We start from the raw sequence: 24,192 nt of genomic DNA, 5'->3' as shown, positions 1-24,192 counted from the left end.
TGGGTGCTGTGGCAGCAGTGTGTGTGTGTGTGTGTGTGTGTGTGTGTGTGTGTGTGTGTGTGTGTGTGTGTGTGTGTGTGTGTGTGTGTGTGTGTGTGTGTGTGTGTGTGTGTGTGTGTGTAAAAGCATGAACATGTCCCAATTCCGAGTCAACACTTCAAGTCATCATATCCCTTATGACTAGGGTAATTTTCAACTTACGAAGGCTTATCAAAGGACACTCAGAAGCATTGGACTCGCTCTCGGCAGACTTATCTTCTTAAAACGTTGTAAGTTTTCTTCAATTATTCCGAAATTCCTACAATTTAGGGAAGTCATTACTACAGAAAGAGCACACCGAATTTAGATGAAAGCAAAACTAGAGCTTTTAGCGTAGAGGATTTGCGATACCAAACGCAATTTATCTGTCCTCTTCACAGAAAAAGCATATTTAGAAAACCAATTAACTGCCTGCTAAGACCACGTGTCATGGAATTACATTAAGGAAATAAGTACTCGCCGCACGTTAAGATCCCAAAACTTAAATAAATAAAGTTGAACTCACTCATGTCAACACAAGAAGAGCCGAGTCTTAATAATCTTCATGACAGACTTAAAAAATTAGTTATCAACAAATCGTCATACTTTTAAATCATGATGAAGAACAAATTCACGGAAAATGTCTCAATTTTGTCCCTGCACCTAAAAGCATTCCCAAAGAACTTTTTCTAACAAAGATCGAAAAAGCAGCTTCACTACTTCCTACCGCGGACGCGAGTTTACTACGCATGGAAGCAATTTTTACGATCAATAATGCGAAACCTCCTTCTGATAATATCTCCCCTAGTGAAAGGCTTGCAATCAAAAATCTAAAGAAAAATAAAAACATCGTGATCTTACAAGCTGACAAGGGGAATGAAACTTTAATTCTAAATAAAACAGACTACCGAGAAAAAATCTTAACGTTGTTAGAGTCGGATACTTATTCGGAAATTGATAGAGAACCAACGAGAGAAATACACAACAAAACTAATAACCTTCTACAAAAAGCCACAGAACTTCCAAGAAACATACGCCTTTCTATTCGTTCATTACATCCACTCATTTCTAGGTTATATGGTCTCTCAAAGATACACAAAGAAAACTACCCACTCACTGAGATCTATAGTAGATAGCATTGACTCACCGACCAATAGGTTATCAAAATATCTGGCATCATACTTATAAGCTTTTGCAGGGAAATCTTCTCATATAAAAAACTCAACAGACTTTGTCTCTAAAATTAAGAATATAGAACTCAAGTCTTCTGACATCATGATGAGCTTTGATGTAGTAGCCTTCTTTACAAACATTCCGACGCAAGAAGTTCTCCATATTTTAAGTAACAAGATTTCAAAGATGTTCTCTCTGCTATCTCACTGTGTTAACTCTGGCTACTGAATTTTAAGGTAAATTTTACAAGCAGGTTAAAGGATTAGGGTTAAAGGATTAGCAATGGGCAGCCCCTCTCTCCAATACTAGCGAACATCTTTTTTAAAGAATTTGAACAAAAGGCAATCTCCTCTTTTACTTTTAAGCCAAACATTTTTCTTAGATATGTGGATGACATATTCCTTATGTGGGAACACGGTATTCAGAATCTTCACACTTTTCTCAATCACTTAAACCACTTCCATCAAGACATCAAATTAACCATGGAGATGGAAGAAAATGGATCTCTATGTTTCCTGGACGTTAAACTTATTAAAACTCCTGAGTCCATAAAAATCTCCATCTTTAGAAAACATACACACACAGACAGATACCTGCATGCGTCCTCACATCACTATCAGGCACAGAAGATGGGTATCATTTCAACTCTAGCATATCGTGCTAGATCTGTGCTGTCAGATGAAGAGGAACTAAAAAATGAGCTACAACATCTTAAAAGAACCTTAAAAAACAATGGCAACTCTTCAGAAAGTATCAATAAACAACTATACCACCGTCAACAAAACAACGTAGTAACGCAGTATGTTCGTCAACAAAAGAACGTAGAAATACAGGACAACCCCAAAGGCTGTATCCCCTTGCCATACATCAACACGCTCTCCAAGAAACTGAGTAGAATTTTAAGAAAGTTTAACATACAAACTTGTTTCTCTACTCTTCCGAAACTAAGATCAAGTTTAAGCAATCACAAACAAGCTCACAACCATCTACAATTCCCAGGTGTGTGCAAAATCACATGTGCCTGCGGGAAACCATACTATGGCCAAACGGAAAAGTCCAACCTCCTACGTCTCGAGGAACACCAAAGAGACATCGCTTACAAAAGAACTAGAGCTAGTGCCCTCTGAAGCCATGTCCTGTTTTCGGTTAACACAAATAATGAAGACCGCCAACATGAGATAAACTGGACAACAACTTCGAACCTGCACATATGCCACGAGGTAGAACGCCGAATAATCGGGTCTAAAGAGATTGTCATGGACCCTCATATAAACAGTAACCTCAACTATAATTTGCCTGACTCTTTTAGCTCTGCTGTCAGATATTGGCGCATTCGTGAAATCACACGCGCACATGTTTCTAGCAATAGAACTTTAACACGGACTGTAGCTCCAGTTCAAGATAACTGTAGTTTATAGTCGATTTTATATTTTTATAATTTATAGTTTTACAGTGACTCAATGTTACTTTACAGTGTTTTTTATTGGTTTTCTATGTCCTATTGCTCCTGAAGAAGTCGGCTACCCAGATGAAACATGTTGCGTATTTTAATGAATTTCATTATATATATATATATATATATATATATATATATATATATATATATATATATTCGGGAAAGTAGTGAAAAAGTGACTATGGAAGTATAATTTTAATGATTGCAAATAGTAGAGAGGCGACAAAGGCAATTGAAATTGTTGAGCCTGCAGACTGACCTGTTCCTATTATGCAAGGGTGTACATCCAATTCAATATTTTGTTCTGGTAGTGGTAACAGAGACTTAAATGAGAACAGTAGATGATAAATTGGAGGTATATATCATATTGCAGAGTCTGATTGCAAATATAGCTATTGGATTGAAAGGAATATCGTTTCATGTTTAAAGAGAATGAGCAAGGGAACTGGTGATGCCCTTTGAACAGGCTCTTTTATATTTGCACCTAAACTCTCACAATTCCCAAGAAACTAGGATGAGAAAGTCATTAATTTGAATAAAGGAGGATCTAAGTCTCTGGCAATAAATAATTGACCAAACAGCATTCAATTAATTGTAATAAAAGAACTGGAAATGCTAATGCTTGATAAAAGAGAATTCAAGAATTGTAGGATAAGAATAGTATAATCTAAGGGGAAGCACGGGTTTGGAAAGGTTCGGTGATGTTTTATAATCTACTATAAATGTATAATATGGTGACAGCTGATTCACTGTAAAGGTTATTATGACTTCTGGATTTTGCAAAGGCGTTTGAGAGGATAATATCACATGTAACTCTTTCGCAAATTGAAACATACAAGAATAGATACGAAACTGTTAATATGATAAATGGTTGATTGATGGACAGGTACCAAAATCCAGTACATTGATGAACAGAAATCAGGAGAGGAGATGTGACTAGTGGTTGTGTTGCAAGGCTCTGTGCTTGGATCAATACTGTTTCATTTGTATATACAGGAAATTACTTAAAGTGAGATGTTTAGTTTCTTGCTGATGATGCAAAGTAGGGCAGGGTAATAGTGAATCAATGTGACGTAGAGATCTTACAGGATAGTGAAAAAGTGTAATTTATGCATTTTGGATTGCAAAGATTACCACGTATGTACCATATTCAGGGAGCTATACTCCAGAAAATTGTTGAATGCAGTGAGTTTGGGATAGTAGTAGATATAGACTTGAAATTTGCATGGCATATTGCTAAAGTAACCAGTGTAGTTCACAGGATTACTTTGTTTTTGAAAATCACACTATCAATCATAATTAAAAGTGTTATCATTCCTTTTTATGAAGCTTTCATACCACCACATCTGGATTACTATGATCAGGTCTGGTCTTCTTGAATTCTTTGGGATGAGAAAGTGGTGGAGGGCATCGAGAGGCGAGTGACCAAGTTGATGAGGATATATTATGGGTTTGTGGGTTGCAAAAGTTCCTTGATAAGCGAAAAAAGGGAAATGATAGAAACATTTAAGTTTTTAAAAGATATTATAAGATTAACACAATGGGAATATTTCAGCACTTGGCTAGCGTCGGCAAACAAGCGGTTATCCGTTTGTTTTTTGCTTGAAGGGTTGCAACTGAATGGAATGGGTTGCTTGGGTCCATTGTGTGTTCTTTGTCTGTTAATTATATCAAGGAAAGGTATGATAGAAAGTGTGTTGATAGTTTTTGTCTACTACCATGGGTTTTAGGACGCCATGGAAGTGTCTGTCCATTAATAATCACAGTATGATGTTGCCTGTATCTTCCTCTCCTTCATTGCTTTGAAGTAGAGTACTTCCATTAAAGCTCATTACATTATTAAAAATGGAGTGTAATTGTCTTTTCCACTTCAGTGATTTCCAATAGGTTAAATAAAGTGATGAACTGATTGATGTTTTCGCACAGTCAGCCAAAGTGTTAATCCCATGAATATTGATACTATCAACCCTTTTTATTAAAAAATATATATGATGAACATCGCAATCAATTACAAACACTTGAAAGGAAGAAAACGCCATCGTAATTTTTTTTTTGAGATGCTTGTTTAAATTCCGGTAGATGAGTGGAAAACAATACCTTTTACAATGATACATACCGTTCACAATGATAGACTAACTAAGAATCACGTCGTACAAACTCCATGAAATGAGATCTCTATTCGTCGACTACAATCAAATCTATAACGATAATTTAGATCGATTTGTTTTTTAAAATTAATAACCTAATTCCAAACTTAACACTTTCATTGCCAAGCTGAAAATTGGAATTTCATGTGGTGGCCAATTTTTTTTTTACTTTTTTATTTAGTTAGCGACGTCCACGCGATAACCCGTGATCGGCCGTTTGGTGAGAGCTCGCATCGCGTGATCGCGCGATATCGTTCATTGCCAAGCTGAAAATTGGAATTTCGTGTGGTGGCCAACTTTTTTTTATTTTTTTATTTAGTTAACGACGTCCACGCGATAAAGCGTGATTGGCAATGAACGTGTTAATAGTTAAATAAAACTAAAATCAAAATAAATTTAAACGCATATAACAGTTTCTGTTTAGCCTTATAGAGATGGGACTCGCTTCGATAGCGGAAGGATGTTTAATGCCGATGTAGGTTGGCAGTGTTGGCAACAAGAGTGAGTTTTCTGTGGCTTTCTTTGATCAGTTCCTGAGAAAATTCACTAGTAACTCCAATTTTTAATCTTTTTGTATAAAAATAATCGACCATTTAACTGACATTATTGCTCACAGTAATACCGGTGTTTGGATTTAAAATATCGAGACGGCCTTCTCTCTCTCTCTCTCTCTCTCTCTCTCTCTCTCTCTCTCTCTCTCTCTCTCTCTCTCTCTCTCTCTCTCTCTCTCTCTCTCTCTTTTATAGTTATATAAATACGAGTCTTTCACTACGAGAAAGACTCGTATCTATACAACTCGTTGGAATACCAACCTTAAAAGGCATTCTGAATTTATAAGTGAACTACCAATAATTTAGTTTCTGACGTGTTAGTTTACCATTATTATGGAATAGTGTTCAATTAGTGTACATCTGAGCAGCTAATAAAAAATGGTGAAGAGAGGAAATTATATCTGTTAACTGAACAAGATTCTGCACTGCTGATTTTTTTTAAATGATTATAAAGGTGCTTTGCATCATTGATGCGTTTGAAACTAAAATATTTCCGTATTTTCATCCCAACATCAATATCCCAAGGTATTGTATACCTTGTAATTGTATGGATGGAAGTGTGGCTAAAAGCCTACAAATAACAGTGAATGGGTATGAAAACTTACTGTTATGATTGAGGTTATGACGCCAGTGTGTTTTTATAGCTAGTTCGCATATGAAATGAGATGACAATCCCAAAGGAGGAACTCATTTATTCCTCGACATTAGATCGAACAGCTTATCGTTAGATGACAAATTCCTTATGAAGGATCATGTCCTAGACGGGATTCAAACTGAGCTCCTAGAAACCAAAGGGAATGGTAAATAGTACTAAGTGATCTAAGGAACGGTTCGGGACAGTAATGAGAGTATACGAATCACAAAGATATGATTCCAAATAATTAGAGAAAGAAATAGAGTCAGTCATATTAAAGTAATAGAAAAGGCCGACAGGGCAAAAAGGTTTTGAATAGAGGAGGAAACGTTATCAGAGAAATAAATCCAAGTTTCCAGTGAGAAATATTATGTATACCTCAGATTGTGATGTTACAGAGGAAGTGAGAAAATAAGAGAGGAAAGAATAATTTAGAAATTATAGGATTTCTCTCTTAGTGTGGATGAATTGTTTGTTTCAAGCTCTGAATACAAAGACAATTTCAGGGAACTTTATGATTCAACTGCTATATTATTATTATTATTAAGAGAGACCTCAAGGGAGTCTCGTACTACACACACCAACCATCGTACTTATTCTTGAATTCATTCACACTGCTTGCACTCACAACATCCAATAGCAATCCGTTCCAATCACGCACCACTTTCTGAGAGAAAAATCTAGAACTCGCCCCCTTCTTAGTGGCCTCCCTTCTCAGCTTCCAAGGCTGTCCTCTCGTCCTTTCCCCACCCTCCATAAATTGAAAAATTTCATCAGTTGAAATTCTGTATGATCCTTTCAGCAGTTTGTAAGTCTCAATCATATCACCCCTCTTTGTCCTGTTTGCTAGTGTCTGCAGTCTACATATTCTCAATCTGTCTTCATAATGACTATTTATCAATCCTGATATCTTTTTAATACTCTCCATTATACACCAATATATCAGAATCAGAACGGAAACCACGAGACCAGACCTGCGCACAATAGTGCAAGTGAAGTCTTATCAAGGCCTTGTAAACAGGCAAAATTACATCCTTATCTTTACATGTGAATATTCGTTTCAGCATTGCAATTATCTTTTGAGTTGTATTTGCAATCTTTCCCCCCATGACACCCTAAACTTCAACTTCGTATGCATTAACACTCCAAGATCCCAAGCCTCATCGGTTTCTTCTAGCCTTATCCCACCAATATAATTCGACACTGGATATTTAATCACGCAGAAGTAAATGACTTTAACATTTACTGACATTGAACTGACACCCATTTTTACATGCCCTGAATTCCAGCCTATTCAAATCATTCTCCAAGTACTGCATATCAGCAGCATACCTGATGATCCCCACCTATCTTTGCATCATCAGCAAATCGCTGTACGTTGCTTGTCAAATTCTTCCGAATATTAGTAATGTACAGATTGAATAACAGTGGACCAAGCATTGATCCTTGTGGTACCAATTTTTGATATCTGTCAGTCAGCCATCCTCTTATCCATTCTAATATTCTACAACCCAAACCCATTTTCTCCAATTATGCAACAGTCTGCATGCTGTATTCTGCCAAAAGCCTTAGCAAAATCCAAAAAAGTGTCATGGTGTATCCATTCCCCTTGACTGGTGCAATGGTAACATTGTTATATAATGTGAACAAATTACAAAAACATGACCTTCCCTTAGTAAACACATGTTGTTCATTGCAAAGTAGAGATTTACTCTCAACCCATTTCTGAAAGTGAGCCCTAACCAGTTTATATATATATATATATATATATATATATATATATATATATATATATATATATATATATATATATATATATATATATATATATGTGTGTGTGTGTGTGTGTGTGTGTGTGTGTGTGTGTGTGTATAGCTTACAGAATGGGAGAATATGGAGTTTTGTTTTATTTTATTATGTGTAACAGTAATTGTACATACTGAGGATGGAAAAATGGAAGTAACAGCAGCAATCGAACTGAAGGTATACTTTCTGAGTAGAATAATTCAAGCATAATATTTTTTAATGTTCGGATATTTGTAAGTTTCTGTTACAGTGAATGATGTAGATACTATACGGCCGGAGATGCGAGACCTTTCGACACGTCTGTGCATGTCAGGAAAAGGAGAATTCATTCCAATAATAGGATAATCAATCTGTCTTGTGGGATGAGTTATTTATTATTACACCTCAGAAAATTTCGATCAATGCAGATAAAACTTAACAGAATATTAGTGAAAAAAATTCTATTTATACATACAAAACAATCAAAAGAACAAATAAACAAAGCAGATATTCTTCCACATATACAATCAGTCACAAATAAAATTGCATAATTGCTTCGGCAACGAAACTTGAAGATCTACCCAATCAACAAAATCTCTAATCACCTTACATCTCTTAAACTTCCACATCGTAAAAAAATAAACCAGGCGTCTACAAGATCAATTGTAATTGTGGTCATCTACATTGGACAGGTATGCCAATTGGAACACTTCAATGATGTTGAGAATGAAAGAAAACGTAAATCACAGCTAGCACATGCAACAGAACAAAACATCAAGTAGAATGGCAACAAACTACAATGCTCCACTGAGACTACCATTTTTACTCAGGAGCGTTAAGTGAATCAGCTGAAATCAGGAAGAATCCTGTACAGTATAACGCCAAACAAGGGATGATTTTACATCAAGTTCTTATCTTTATTCATCCGTTACGACACACTCTAAGAACAGTACGTAGCAACCAACGAACCAGCAGCCAGAGTAACACAGAATCCACGCTTTCCATTGTTTTTAAACGACTTCAAATATTTTCATAAGACATGTTAACTGATTTTTTACGTACTTTCTATTTTTTTTAAGCGTAAAATGATAAATTTAGTGAAATTTATCATTTTACGAAACTAGTCGAAACAAAAAAAAAAAGTTTATCATCTTTGTTTGTTGTTAAATACCAGATAAAATATTTTTAGAATAAAGTCTTATCAAGCCACTTAAGTCTTTTATTAAAAGAGTGATGGGTCTCACCAGAGGCGTTATAACGTTATAGGGTTGGGACGGTTTCCCAAGCTGCCAACCAGCAGGGCACAAGTGAAGAATATTTTACCGATTATCGATGTGGCTAGAAGAAATATAAATAATAAATAAATAAAAACTCAGCTAACGCCTTTTATTCCCTAAAAGGGAATAGGCGAAGCCGATTTAGCTATATCCAACTTTTGGAAACTGAGTGGGCAGTTCAATCTCCAAAAAATATAATAAAACAAAATGAAGGAGTCTTCTTACGAAGGGCTTCAAAAACCTTGCTATTCTATGTGGTCTCCCACTGAGTAATGCAATTCGCAGAACCCAGAACGATACTGATTTTATGGGTGAAGCATAAATGCTTTTGATGTTCCCCTTTGTCTGAGAAGGAAGTTCTTTGAATGGAGAGTTATTGAGCTTTAAGCCCGCCCTGGAAGGGCAGTGAGATTAGCTGTGTTCAGCTGAGCTTAGAATTGACTTGGGTCTTTTGTGTTTGCAGAATTAAGCTTCATTGCAGTCTGAAGCTTGCTTGATCAGTAGGTTTGGATGATTGTTTGTCTTGGTGAAGAACTTTTCTGTTAGGTCATGGAGGAGGGATGTGATGTAGAGAATGTTGACTTCTCTGTGAACCTGAGAGTTTCTGATAAACCATGAAGCATCCAGCGTCATTCTCAGGCATTTGTTCTATATTCTCTGCAGCTTTTGAATATTTGTATTCGAGATATGGCTCTATGCAGGAGATGCGTAAGTGATGACTGGGCGTATTACCATCCTGTATATGAATAGTTTGTTCCGAGTATCCAGTTTGCTTCTTCTGTTGATCATGGGTAGAGCTGCGCAATTACTCTGGATGTCTTCGAACTTATGTGTTTTATATGACTGGTGAATTGTAGTTTTTTTGTCAAGCATCACGCCAAGATATTTGACTTCGCTATGCCAAGGAATCTTGACTCCTAGCAGATGTATGTCTTCCTTGGTCTGAAACTTCTTTTTAGTGAACAGCACGGCTGAACTATTCTGTGGTTTAACTTGGATCCTCCAGTCCATCAACCATTTCTCTAATGTATAAATACTGCTTTGGAGTCTTCTAATAGCTAGTTTGGGGCTGAGAGATAATGCAGTATCACCTGCATATAACGCAGTGATTGTTGAACTTCGGTTTTGAGGGTGATCTGCTATGTAGATAGAAAATAGCAGGGGGGGAGAGAATTGAGCCCTGCGCCACACCTGCCAGGATATTGTGTCTGGTTAACACAGTTTCAATTATTTTGCTTCCATGAATCTGTCTTTGAGGTATGTATCAATTATTTTTACTAGATTAGTTGGTATATTGAATATGATGAGTTTGTAGAGAAGACCCTGATGCCACAACTTATCAAAAACCTTGCACAGCATCAATAAAGACTGCAGCTGTGTGGAGGTTCCAGTAGAAACCTATGGTGATGAATTCGACAAGTCATTGTATCTGTTGTACGGTGCTATGGTTTTTTCTGAATCTGAACTGCTCATTAGGAATAATACCTAATTTTTCCTTTGCTGATTGAAGCCTTGTAAGGATGACTTTTTTCCGCAACCTTTCCAAATCTGGACAGAAGACTGATAGGTCTATAGCTTTCGGGGTGCGAAGAGTTCTTTCCAATCTTTTTGATTGGCGTGATATATGCCATCTTCCATGTTAAGGGAAAATACTTGAGTCTGAGGATGGCATTGATTATATTTACTAGATACACAATGGCTTTTCTGAGGAGTAGTTTGATAATTTTGTTTGTGATTCCATCTGGACTTGGAGCCTTATTGTTGTTCAAATGGGTTATGATATTTATAACTTCTGCTCGAAAAGTTATAAATATCATAGATACCATAACACAATAGGTTCTGAGTCATCCTATTGTGTTATGACCTGCTTGACTCGGGGGAGAATCTTGTAAATAAGTTTGATGTTGTGGTTTTCATAAGAGGGATTAGATTGAGTTTCCAAGCTGTCTACCAGCGCCTCGGCCTTTTCCTTGTCATTATGGGCTATTCCCTTCTTGTTCTGAATTGGAAGTATAAGTTGCCTTTTAGTGCAGAGGGTTCTCAAGAATTTCCAGATGGAGTTGTCCTCTGGGTTTAGCTTCGTCAGCTTGGATTCCCAATATTGGTTTCGATGTTTTTTGCAGAGCTTCACGGACTTGTCTATTTAGATTGTTCAGAGTTGTTTTATCTTATGGGGCTCTTATGTTATGGTACCTCTTTCTGGCTTTGTTTTTCAATCTGATAAGATCCATGATTTCCTCGGGGTCCACCCACTACGGTGAAAGACAGTAGTTTGAGTGACTGACTTTATTGCTTTTTTTTTATTTGACTGGTTAAGTTGTTTCAGCAAGGTCTCTCTCCTGATTATTGTGATTAACAGGGACTGGGCCAATGTGGTCTGGAAGAATTCTAGAGAGCTTATCCCAAGATATGAAAGAGTGTGGAGGAGAGAATTGCTCTTGTGTACCAAGTTTAAGCAGAATGGGGTTGTGGTCGGAAGAAAGTTCAATTAATGTTACCAACTGTTACTGGTATCGGATATTTTTGAGGATGACTATGTCAAGTACATCTGAGCTTCCAGCTGAGCTGTGATGGGTGGACTCCGTGGGTCCGGCTATAACAATTGAATTTTGCATTGAGTAATGGTTTAGAGTGCGACCTTTGTCATTGATTGTGAAGCTGTACCAGGCTGTATACTTGGCATCAAAGTCACCAGCCATGATGATGGAGTCTGTGAAGCCGAGAATGGAGTCGAAGCCAGATACAAGTAATGGAATGCTGGGTGGATTGTATACAGCATAGATTTTGATACTCTCAGCATTGTTAGTATGAACTTCAACGTCTGTTATCTCGAGGTTCTTGGTTTGTGGATTGGTCAAGGCATTGTGGCTTAGGTAGTTTTTAATGTATACGGCTGTACTTCCTCCATTCTTGGTGAGTCTATCTGTTTTGTACATTAGTTGTGTAATTTGGGGTTATTAGCTGGCCTGAGATGTGTTTCATTTATAATATTATATCAGGATTGTGACTGTGAGGAAATTCTTGCAGTTACAGAATTTTGTTGTTCAGTCCATTTGCGTTCCATGCAGTGATCATGAGAGTGTTGGGCTGGTATTTTCTTTTATTCATTATTGAGGACTGTCGAAATTGAGTGGATACCTTTTAGGAATCTTTTCGTGGAGGATAACAAAGGATTTGTCATGCTGAATTCTTGTGACATGGTAGCTAGTGGGGGAGTTAATACTGAGGTTAGATTAGAGCTTATTGTTTCATGGCATGGAACAGCCTTAGTTCGTGCGGCCTCGGCAAAAGTTTTGGTTATTGCTGCAGCTTGTTTTCTTACCTGAGTTGTCGAACTGGAGATTATTTAAACCGAGGTGTGACCTGTACGGCTGTGTTGAGCGTCGCTGTAGGGTGTTGGAAGGGCAGCTTTTGCTGACCCGCGGTTCTTTGGGTGTGTAATGCACCCCTTGTAGTTGGCAGGGGTGAGGTCCTCTACATTTGACGCATTTAGCTAGCGTGGATCTTGACTTGGTACATTTGATGGTCTGGTGGCTCTCGGCGCATTTTAAACACCTGAAATTGGCCTTGCAAAGTTTTTGGGCATGGCCAAATCTTTGGCACCTATGACACTGCCCAGCTGACGACTTTTTCCTTAGCGGCTCAGTAAAAATTCTGAGGCCACAGATAGCGGTCAGTTCATATATCTTTTTCTGCATCTTGTCAATCTCTACCAGCACCAGTGGCATTGGCCGTTTATCTGACCTGAGCATCTTGCTTACTTTGACTGTGGGTCAGGCCCTGACTCATAAGGTCAGCAGTGATTTCTTCAGAGGTGACGCCTGTGATTACCCACGAAGTACCAGATTCTTTTCACTGGGTAAAGCAAATGTGTGATAAGGAACACTTTTTTATCCATTAGCTTTGTCATTTTCTGTACTCAGTGACTGAGTCTGGTTGGATTTTGACTCCTTCATCTTGGTTTTTAGCCCAGGAATATGAGATTTTATGTGCCCTAAGAGCTGATGAGACAGTGGCCCATTTGTCCTTGTCCCTTAATATAACAGGTGCAACCTTTTCAGTGTTCCTCTGGACATCTGGTGTTGGTGAGTCTTCATCCATCTGGTCCTCTGTGGTTCTGCATCTTTTGTTGCTCTCCCTGTGAGTTGCTTTGACAGGGGGATTTTGGTAACAGAACAGTAGTGAATTCTCCTTGTGATACCTCCTCCTCTTCCTCCTCACCATCCTGGTCATTAGTTTGAATGTACTGCTTTACAAAACCTGGCCAGTCAGATTCAAGCTTTTCCATTATGTGCTTTAATACTTCTAGGGGCCTGCTCCTTATTAAGTATCCGGATCTGTTCCTTGACATTTTCCATGTTGGAGCGGGGATCTCCTGTCGGCTGAAATTGTTTGAGAGCAGTATATATAATTCCGCAGGACTAGGGGCCTACCAGCAAAAAATCTTGTAGACCAAGGTGGTCTACTGGCAATATTTACACTTGTAGCATCCTACTAAATGAGGAAAGGAGTATCAAGAACTCACTTGGCCACAGATCGAAATCCTAGGTCCCTATAAAACCTTAAATCCACCACTGGTCCTCATAGTGGGAGGGACCTGCCGGCCATCAGACCTCTTGAATGTTTCATGCAGAGGAGGGAGACAGTAGGAATCAAACTGTGTCAGCGCCAGTGCAACTGAGGAACCTAAAATGAATTAACGTTTCAGACATTTTGTGTAGCATGCAGCAGTTTAATGAACTTTCCCATTCCCCTCCTAAGTACATTCGAAATATAAATTATATATCTGCTTAAGTACATGAAGTAGTCACCTATGGTTTACTATGCTGGTTTCCATAAAATAAGGAACAAAGAGAAAAATCACTACTCAACTGTATGATGAATTTGTATGCAATTTGGCGAGAAGTGCAGTATGATATGAGATGTCAAGAAAACAGCACTAGTCTGCAAGAAGAAAGACCATCATAAGTTCGAATCTAGTCTCAAAATAGAGGAACTTTTTCTAAGTCTTCTGTCTACGGTTCCATAGTTAGTAGATCTCTAACACAAGCAACCAGGTTTTTTCTTCCAGAAACCTAGAGTTTCTTCCTGTACTCAAGAAAATCAACCCAAACATTCAAACCATTTCAGACAGTAATGATACTGTTAGGATTAGGGACAACAGGATGGGGTTGTAAACTCAAGGACATTGATTGTAGAACCAACATTATTTCAGACAGCAACATATCCAGTTAGCGTTTGGTACCATAAATGGCAGCACTTGTTTGCCAGTTTCTTCATCGGCTGTCGCTTATAATCAGTGATAGCAATGGATCAGCTATCTCTGATTGGCTACCGATGGAGATTGAGCTGCTCATTCCTGTTTCCAAAAGCTAAATTGGGTTAAAGGTCTCGCTTACTGTTATAAGGGAATAAAAGGCGTTAGTTGATTATTATTTATTAAGAATAACTGGTAACAATGAAAATATAACACAGACTCAAGATCAGAATTGGATTTACCTATTAATTCAACGGGTTCAAAAATGATATTTGAATTAGCAAGTAATTAGAAAAAATCCTTAGACCAAACGGTACAAATGTACTCAAAGATATAAACGGACGAATTAGTCAAGCTTCCCAAACTTTTGGACGACTAAATAAAATATGGAAGTCAAGAGACATCAAACAAGGAACAAACGTAAGAATCTATGAGACAATGGTCCTCTCAATACTTCTCTATGGAAGTGAATACTGGAATCCAAAAAAGCTGTAGAGAAAAAATTATTAACTACTGAAATGGGTTGACTAAGAAGATTTCTTAGAGTATCTTTGCTGGAGAGACTAAGAAATGAAGACATAAGGAAACGACTAAAACAAGAAATTAACAATAATAAATAAATCCAAGAAAGAAGACTGATGAAATGGTTTGTCCATGTGACCAGAATGGGAACAGAAAGATTTCCAACTAAAGCCCTGTATACAACGATGGTAGGTAAAAGATCCACAGGGCGGTCCAGAATTAGATGGATACACAAAATAAAAGAGGACCTGACAACCAAATCACAATAAGCGACACCAAACTGGACAGAATTGTTCAGACTCTCCAGGGACAGACAGACGTGAAAAGAGTTGATTCGGCCTCATCATCCACATATATGATGGAAGAGAGAAGAAGAAGAAGAAGAAGAAGGTGGGAAATACACAAGAAAAATCAGAAACCTTCTACAAAAAGCCCAGTCGAATTTTTTAAAAAACAATTGGTTAGAACGAACATATGGAAGTATTGCAAAGTAACGAGGAACAAGTTTAAGATTAAAGCAAGAAATAATATAAAAAAAAACAGACTATAAAATATATGTATTTAAGTCGAAGTTGTTCGCACCAGGGATCTAAATCAACAATACTTTTCGCTGTATGGATTTGAATTCGCTAGCTTACCAATCGATTAATTTACCACTAGGCGTCAGTTTCTTATTATTTCTAAAGCAAGTGTAGCGTGTTTCCCACCTCAAGTAATACTGTGCAGTTAAGACGTGTATTTTGAAATAAATTGTGCTTTCGAAAGTCTGTCGGTCGTCTATCTTGATTTTATTATTATTATTTAGTGGTGCTTAGTAAGTATTATATTTAAACTAGGCATTCAGGTGTGTGTAAATCTTGTTTATTCAGTATTTTAAGTTGAGCGATATGTTTTTACTGAAATGCGTGCAAAGCATTGACTTAACAAAAGAATTTAACAGATGTGTGAATAGTACCTGTTATGAAACATGACAAGGCTATAATTGGTTACCCAGTAATTTAAGTGATTCCTTAATTATCGAGCTTGTTTTTCTAAAATTAATTGAACACAACTGCAGATTTTTCTCATTGCATTAAAATCAACGCATAGCCAGCGATTTTCTTAATTTTACCTTAGGATTCACCGAACTTACCGTGGCATTGATGGTAAGTGGTTTAATAATTTACAGTGGTAATGATTCAGAAAATAGCTCTAATTCCTTTGTAGAACTTAAAATACATCTTAGACAGATTTCAAGGGGAGTGCAGTTATTTAGAACATGAAGCCCCTGTTTCACAATATGAATGGGAAGAGGTGTATAATTCAGTGTAGTAGATCCCCTTAATGCACTGGAAATATTGTGATAAAGTCTTTGAGGATTGAAATGTTCCATCCATTTTATTAATCATGTGAACCATGGGCTAAATGGTAAATATGGGAGACCCATATGATGAGTTACTAGAATGGAGTGCCCTCCCTCAATGAGTCCTTGGACTCCTTGAAGGTGTGATAATGCCTCTCATTCCTCTCTTGGTGCATCCAAGACTTGCTGCAGGTGACTAGATGTAACCATTATTCAGACAGTATTTCAAAGTGGTTCAATGATGACGCATTGGCAACCCATTTCATTCATTCACCATCTTCATAGTAAAAATAATCTAAACCTCACATCCTTGCTAACCCTGCTTCCAATGTTGGCCTCTTCTTTTCCCTCCTTCCATATATTGAAAATATTGAAAAGTTTTCCCTACATCCAATCAATAATCCTTTTAGCATTTTGCATGTTTCTGTCATATCTCCTCTTTTCTCTGACAACCAATTTTTGTAACCTGACCTGAAATCATCTTGGTCACCTGCCTCCAGATACTCTCACCCATTTTTTAGGAACCCAGCTCTAAATCTGTGCACAGATTTCCATTATCATTTGCCCACAGTGTTGCTCAAGTAGTGTATTTCCCTTTTTTTTTACATACAGAAAATACTGATAATTGACTTTCTCTTTCAATATCCATTTTTGTGCTTTTACACTACACTTTTCTTCTGTTAGCATACCTCGACTATGCCTTCCTTTGTTTCTTCTTATCTTTGCATCTTATCAGTGTATAGGTTATGCAGGAAGAATGATGTGGAGGATAGGATGTGTGGAATGAGTTTCATGAATAAAATAATTTATACAAGGTGTATAGCTTGCAGTAGAATAGATTTGGTGTATGGAAAAAAGTTATTGAATGATAATAAAGGTGCAAAATCAAGGGATACTAGAACATGGGGGTCAAGGTGGTACTAATTAGTCTGTACATACCAGTGAAGTAGTTGTTTTATAATAATGTACAAAAAAAAAAAAAAAAAAGTTAATATCGCTGGTAACAGACCAGAATGGGATAGTTGTAGTGTAAACTGTAAGGATAGCTAGGGACCTAATGGCCATTGCATTTTATGTACACTAATGCTGGAGCAGTTGTCACAAGGGAGGGGGGGGGGTGTTGATATTCATAGTTCCTCTTAGCCATAACTTACTGACATTAGTGAGACATGGCTGAAGATGATAGAACTAGTGGGATCGAATGTGAAGGATATATTTTCAGTGGAGGATAGAGAGAAAAGAATGGGGGGGGGAGTTGCTGATGAACTGTAGCCAAAAAGAGGAGTTCAGCCAGAGATTGGTGAAAATAGTGCATTCAGGGTCATCTGATGTGAGATAAAGACCAAAGGGCAAAATATATACAGTTGTTACTGCTATAGACTAGGGAGAAGTTGAAGAATGATGCAAATAGTATCAATCACAAATTATTATTATTATGTGACACCTCCATTGAGTTCAAAATCTCATTGAGGCAGGGCAGTCTCCACCACTCACTTTAACTACAATCATCATCGATACCAACACCATCTACTGCCACCAGCACTAGTATTTTTTGTATTTAAATTAAAGACAATCACAAACATCCATGCCCAATTTGGGATTCAAACCTGCAGCCTTTTGGCTGGAGATCGGATACACTAACCACTTTGCCAACCAGGCTGGCCTGGTTGGCTAAGTGGTTAGCAGCCGAATAAGGGCATTAAGTGGAGGATAGTAATTATTTTGGGGGACTTCAGCTATGGGAACATGCATCAGATGGAAGAAAGAATGGAATTTATACAGTTACTAAGGAATGATTACAAGGCAGCACGCAATGGAAGGTACCAGGGTTTTGAGAGTGCTAGATCTAGTAATTGCATCAGAGGATTTGTCTCCAACTAAGATGAACCATGTCTCCATTTGGTGAGTGATCATGTGGTCTTGACCTAGGACATGACTAAATGTGCGAATTTTCATTTTAAGTGGGGATAAATGGGAAATACGACTGGTAAGTATGACAGACTCAGGAAATTTCTTGGTGGAGCAATGCCATCTCATGAGAAATTGCAAGGATGGGAGGTGATAGAGGAGTGTTTGAGGAAGTAATGTAAGTCTGCATACCTAATCAGGAGGATAAATCAAGTGGGAGTTAAATGGATGAATATAATTATTAAGCAGGAACTAAAAAAAGAAAATTTATGGAGGAAATTCAGAGGGAAAGGTTGTCAGCAGGCAACAAAGCACATGCCAGAAGAGTGTTTAATATGGCAAGGAAGGCAAAATTAGAGTATGAGAGGAAATTAGTAGTGCAGGCCAAAGATAATCCAGAAGAGTTCTTTCGATATGTGGCAATAAAAGGAAGAATAGTCATGGAGAGTAATTTTGAATGCAAGTGTCAAGGAAGTGTCTGAAGCAGATGAAACAGTTGAATCATTGAGTGATCATTTGCAAAGGTATATTATCCAGGTGGAGATGTTGTAGTAATAAGAGAAGTAGGAGCTTATATTAAAATACTTGAACTAGAAGTGCATAGGATGTTACAAAGCATTGATGTGAATCCAGTTATGGGATTACGTGGTATATCTGCTTCATTATTAAGAGAAGGTGCTAGGGAATTGGCAGTGCCTTTGACCACAGTGTCTCAGCTCTGGGTTAGTGCCAAGGGAGTGGAAAGACGGGAAAATAATTCCATTGCATGAAGGGGGCCCAAGACTAAGGTAACAAAAATAAATTACTGACCAATCAACACTTCAAGAATGGTAGTGGTGATCAAAGTATTAAGATATGTATTGCGGGGGGGGGGGGGAAGAACATGATTTTGTGAACGGTAGATCATGCCTCAGTAAATTGCACCTTTTATGATACAATGATAGCTTAGTTGGATAAAGGTAATGGGTACATGGTGATACTGTTAACTTTGCAAAGACTTTTGACAGAATACTGCTACATAAACCTGATATGGAATTCCTTTAAATAAATTGCAAGTGGGTGGACACGAAGTTTGTGATGTGGATAAGGTGGTTTGAGAGATACCAGAAAAAGGTTTATTCAGTAGGGTCGAGTAGATGGCACGTGACTAGTGACTCTGTACTTGAGCCACTACTATTAATTTGTTCAATAATGATACAGGAAACAATCTGATGTGAAATATTCATTTGTTTGCTGATATGCAAAATTGGGTAGTAAAATATTCAGTAATTATTGTTATAATTTTATGGGCTGATTTAAGTAGACTGGCAGTATGAACAGATGTCAGTTTAATGTGGGGAAAGTATAAAGTTATGAATTTTGCAGTAAAAGGATTACCATTTGTGTGTATGCATGGTATTGATGGAAATGTATACCCCAGGAAATTGATTAAATTGATTGATGAAATTGATGATTTGGGTGTGTTGGGAGATGGGAAGTTGAAGCTTAGAGGGCATATTGTGAAAGTGACTAAAACAGATCATCAGATTACTTGATTACAGATTTTATTTTTTTATATGGCACAAAGACATCAAAAGTCATACTGTTCCAGGATACAGGTTTACAATAGTAGATATAATAAATGATTAGTAGGACAATCGCAAACATCCATGCTCTTGACAGCATTCGAACCCATAACCTTTTGGCTGGAGAACACTGCTAACCACTTGGCCAACCAGGCTTGATAATCAGGTTATTAATACCTTTTTTTTTTTTTAATAAGACCTATCTTCACTGTGGATGAATAGATGAAGTTCTGGAAGCAAGTGACTAGGATAGTGTCAGATCTATGGAATGCACCTTATGAGGATAGGTTAAAGATAGGTTGTGGATTACAGAAATTGGTTGATGGGCAGAAAAGGTGTGATATGATTGAGACATATGAATTGAAGATTGTGAGAGAATTGATGTAAAAATCTCAGTAATTTCCTCTATGGACTCTGTAAACTCAACAGAGGAAGTTTTTCAGAACAGGTCTGGTGGTGGAAGAATTAGGATTTACCTTCTTGATGAGGTCTGTAAACTTCACAGAGTTACTTGTGTAATAATACTGTACAGGGGATTCTGAATTTCATCCAATCAATTGTTCTATGTCCCAAGTACAGGGTGTTTCAAAAAGAATGTCCTGATTTGAAAATTGTATTTCAAAAAGAATGTTCCGATTTGAAAATTGTATTTCAAAAAGAGTGTCCTGATTTGAAAATTGTATATCTTTGACAGGATACCACGTGGAACTCTAATCAGTAAACTGGAGCAGATGGGGATGGATAGGAGGGTGGTTGATGGAGAGATACCAGAGAGTGGTTTATTCAGGAGTTGAGTCCAAAAGACTGCTTGTGACTAGTGGTGTGCTGCAGGGTTCTTGGACCACTACTTTTCAATTTGTTCATTAACGATATAGGAAAGGATCTGAGAGGAAGTGTTCACTTGTTTGCTGATGATGCAAAGTTGGGTAGAGCAATTGTGAGTGCACAGGATGTCAAAATTTTGGAAGATGATTTGGATAGTTTGGAGGACTGGGCTAAGGAAAATGGATGTCGATTTAATGTGGCAAAGTGTAAGGTTATGCATACACTGTTGGGGTGAAAAGATTAGCAGCAGTATATCACATTGGTGGAACTGTACTCCAGGAGATTGAGGCCAGGGATTTGGGAGTGTTGGTGGATAGGGTGTTGAAGTTTAGGGGGCACATCGCAAAAGTGGCTAAATCAGCTCATCAAATCACTTTGTTTCTGAAAAATACTTTAACAAGCAGAGACAAACAAGTTATTGTTCCTCTGTATCGAGCCTTGATAAGACCCTATCTAGACTACTGTGCCCAGATATGGGTGCCAGGGTTTCCTTGATGGGGAGGAGGTGGAGAGGATCCAGAGACGAGTGACCAAGATGATAGCAGGTCTGTGGAATGAACCTTATGAGAACAGGGTTGAAGATTTGTGGGTTGCAAAAATTGGTTGATAGGTGGAAAAGGGGCGATATGATTGAGACATTCAAATTACTGAAGGGTTTCTATAAGATTAATCCAGAAGATATTTTTGAGAATAGGACTGGTGGTGGGAGGACTAGGGGCCATACATGGAAGCTGGGCAAGAATGTGGTTAGCAGGGGTGTTAGAGCTAGGTTTTTTACTTGGAGAGTGGTGAATGAGTGGAATAAGATGCCAGAGTGTGTTGTGGGTGCTATGACTGTGAATGAGTTCAAGGCGAGGTATGATAGATACTGTGTGAATGTTTTTTTTTAGTAGATAGTGGAAACTGCAATTTGAGAGGAAAGTTGCCTCCCTCACCTTTTGAATTGCTCTAAAGCACTGGGGGTGGGGGAGAAGTGAGAGAGAGAGAGTAGAGGAAAGAAGAGAAAAAGACCATTCTACGTATATATTATACCAAGTGCATATTGTACGAAGCAAGATCAGGTCTAGTTGGATATATTGGGTTTGCCATGCCCATGCTCACCAATGTGAGCCCCCTGAGAAAACCATATATTGTACATACTGTATATATTCAGTATCTAAGAGACGATCTATTATTTAAAAAAAAATTGTGCTTTTCTCACAATATAATTTCGCTAACAAATGAATGGTGATTATTATAGGCATAAGTAAAAATTGGCACAATTTAAGTATGTAGTACACTATGCATCATGTTCTTTCAACATCTTTAATCCTTAAGTGTGGGTGGGTAGTTGTAATATAAAGTATTTTCCTAATATTTTCACAGTTTACAAGTATTAGCATAGTTAATTAAATACTTGGAACATTTTACATGATAGAGGCTATTTAATACTGCTATTTAAAAAAAAAATATATATATATATTTCAAGGATAAGTCAAATAACAGATCATCAAAGTGAGTTTGGCTCCACGGTGAGCACTACATACTTTCTTGTTTTCATGAATTTTATTGTGTTATCTATAGAAACCATGAATCCACAAATTATCTCCAATAAATAAATAAAAAAAAAATTAAAGAACAAAAATGAAGGCAAATTGCAGAATCACTGGAGAAAATAATTCTATTGTGCAATCAAATAAAAATAATCATGTAAGATGTACTTTCAAAGACAGCTTAAGCAATTCATTATGAAAAAGAAGTTGCATTTTGTAATGTATGTAAAATATCTTGAGGCTGCTGATGGTAACTCTAGATTACTGCAAGGTTTAAGGACCTTTCAAAATGGATATGATTAGGTTTCATGAAGTATCCAGTTAAAAAAAAAAAAAATGCCGTAATATAGATGTGGCTGGAAATCACCCAGAAAATGCACCTCTAGCTGCGTGCCAAAGAAAAATAGATTCTAAAATGATTGAACATTTTAGAATCAATGACCACTCGGCCAACCAGGCCAGTGCAGAATCTATAAAATTAGGTATAATGGGCTTCTAAATTCTTTATTTACTCAGTGATGTTCCTTAAAGTGATGCACAATACTCCTACCTGTTTTAAAACCAACTTGTTCATGCCTCAATATCTTCTCTACTACATTTTTAATCTTATTTCTCAATATTATTAGAGTATGAAATGAATAAGTTACTCTTGCCATGGAGGACTGTTAATTAGTAGGTATTGGAACAGGTGGATTAGGTAACATGCTGGAAAAAAATAAGTGACTAGTGGCATAATTAAGCATGCCAGAGTTTATATGAGCATACAGTATTGCACATAATTTGAATCTGGCTGTTTTAATTACTGTTAAAAAGGTTTCCTTTTGTTATAGAAATTAAAACATTAATAATAATAAAAAAATTAACTCTTTTACCAGAATGCACCAAAAAGACAAAATTGATAAAAGTAGCAGCCCTCTAACAATAAAATATCCTTAACTTCAATATCTTCAATTTCTGTAAGGTGGATGGGAGCACTAACTACACTTGTTAACTGTTTTGCAAGATAAATCAATTTTCATTTTCAAACTTCTGTTATTGATTTTTCAAAGTGGAAACCTACTTCTTCTTCTTCTGCAGCTTCTCCCATTTAAGTGGGGTCACTGTTGATAATGAGTCTCCTCCACATCCTCCTGTCTTGGATGTGATTATCTACCAGCTCCCTCCATCTCTTCTTTGGCCGTCCACGCTTCCTCCTTCCTTGCACATCCATCTGCATGACCCTTCTTCCCACATATTCGTCCTCCCTCCTCATCACATGACCAAACCATCTCAACCTTGCCTCCTGTATCTTCGCTCCTAAGTTCGTAACTTTCACTGTTCCCCTCATAGTCATTTCTCAGACGATCCTTTCTGGTCACACCGCACATCCACCTAAGCATTCTCATCTCTGCTACTTCCATCCTGTTGATGTTATTTTTCCTCAGGGCCACAGTTTCTGTAGCATACGTCATAGCTGGCCTCACTACTGTCCTATAGATTTTGCCTTTCAGATTGATCGGCACCCTCTTATCGCATAACACTCCCGCCACCTCCCTCCAGTTACTCCAACCCGCTTATATCCTGCATGCCACTTCCTTCATCTTCAGCTCCTCCATCTTCTTCCACTGTTGAACCTAAGTATCTAAAGTCCCTCACCTTCCTGATGACATTTCCTTCCAGTTCCAGGTCTGTCTCATGGCTGCCGCCCACTGTGCAACACATATACTCTGTCTTACTTCTGCTCAGTCTCATACCGCTCTCTTTCAGTACTTTTCTCCATCTTTCCAGTTTAGTTCCCACTTCTTCTCTTGAATCTGCACATAGCAAGATGTCATCTGCATACAACATTGCCTAAGGCGCATCTTCTCTCACCTCCTCCGTCACCACCTCCATCATAATGTTAAACAGAAACAGACTTAATGCTGACCCTTGATGCAAGCCAACTGTTACTTGAAAACTTTCTGTCTGTTAGGTTAGACAAACCTAACAGATTAGGTTAGATAATCCTTGCTGATGTCTATTCCAATCGCCCTGTACAATCAAAAGGTCTTTTCTATTCACTCCAGTGATTGTTGCATTAAGTTGACCATAAAATTCTTCTACTTCAGAGTCCTTGTGGGCTGTGGTTGGGGCATAGACTTGTATGATGGTGATATTGAGTGGTTTTCCTCTTATGCTGACTAGAGCAATTCTGCTATTAATAGGATTGAATTCCATGACA

The 24,192-nt window shown here is 37.6% G+C and overlaps 1 protein-coding gene across 3 annotated transcripts in view; it reads left to right on the top strand.

The window, feature by feature from the left end:
* Positions 1-15,500: 15,500 nt before the first annotated feature.
* Positions 15,501-24,192, top strand: part of Ssb-c31a (single stranded-binding protein c31A) — a 79,897-nt gene continuing 71,205 nt past the window's right edge. The window contains exon 1 of one of the 3 annotated variants that reach the window (XM_090406222.1): positions 15,501-15,634. The gene's annotated coding sequence lies outside the window, so the exon portion shown is untranslated. The other 2 variants (XM_090406224.1, XM_090406223.1) reach the window with 2 other exon arrangements.

Source organism: Typopeltis vanoorti, chromosome 16 (assembly GCF_054136105.1).
Source record: "Typopeltis vanoorti isolate ZY-2024b chromosome 16, IOZ_Tvanoo_1.0, whole genome shotgun sequence".
Lineage (NCBI taxonomy): Eukaryota > Metazoa > Arthropoda > Arachnida > Uropygi > Thelyphonidae > Typopeltis > Typopeltis vanoorti.
The sequence above is the reverse complement of the archived record's forward strand: the minus strand, read 5'-3'. Positions and strand labels throughout refer to the sequence as shown.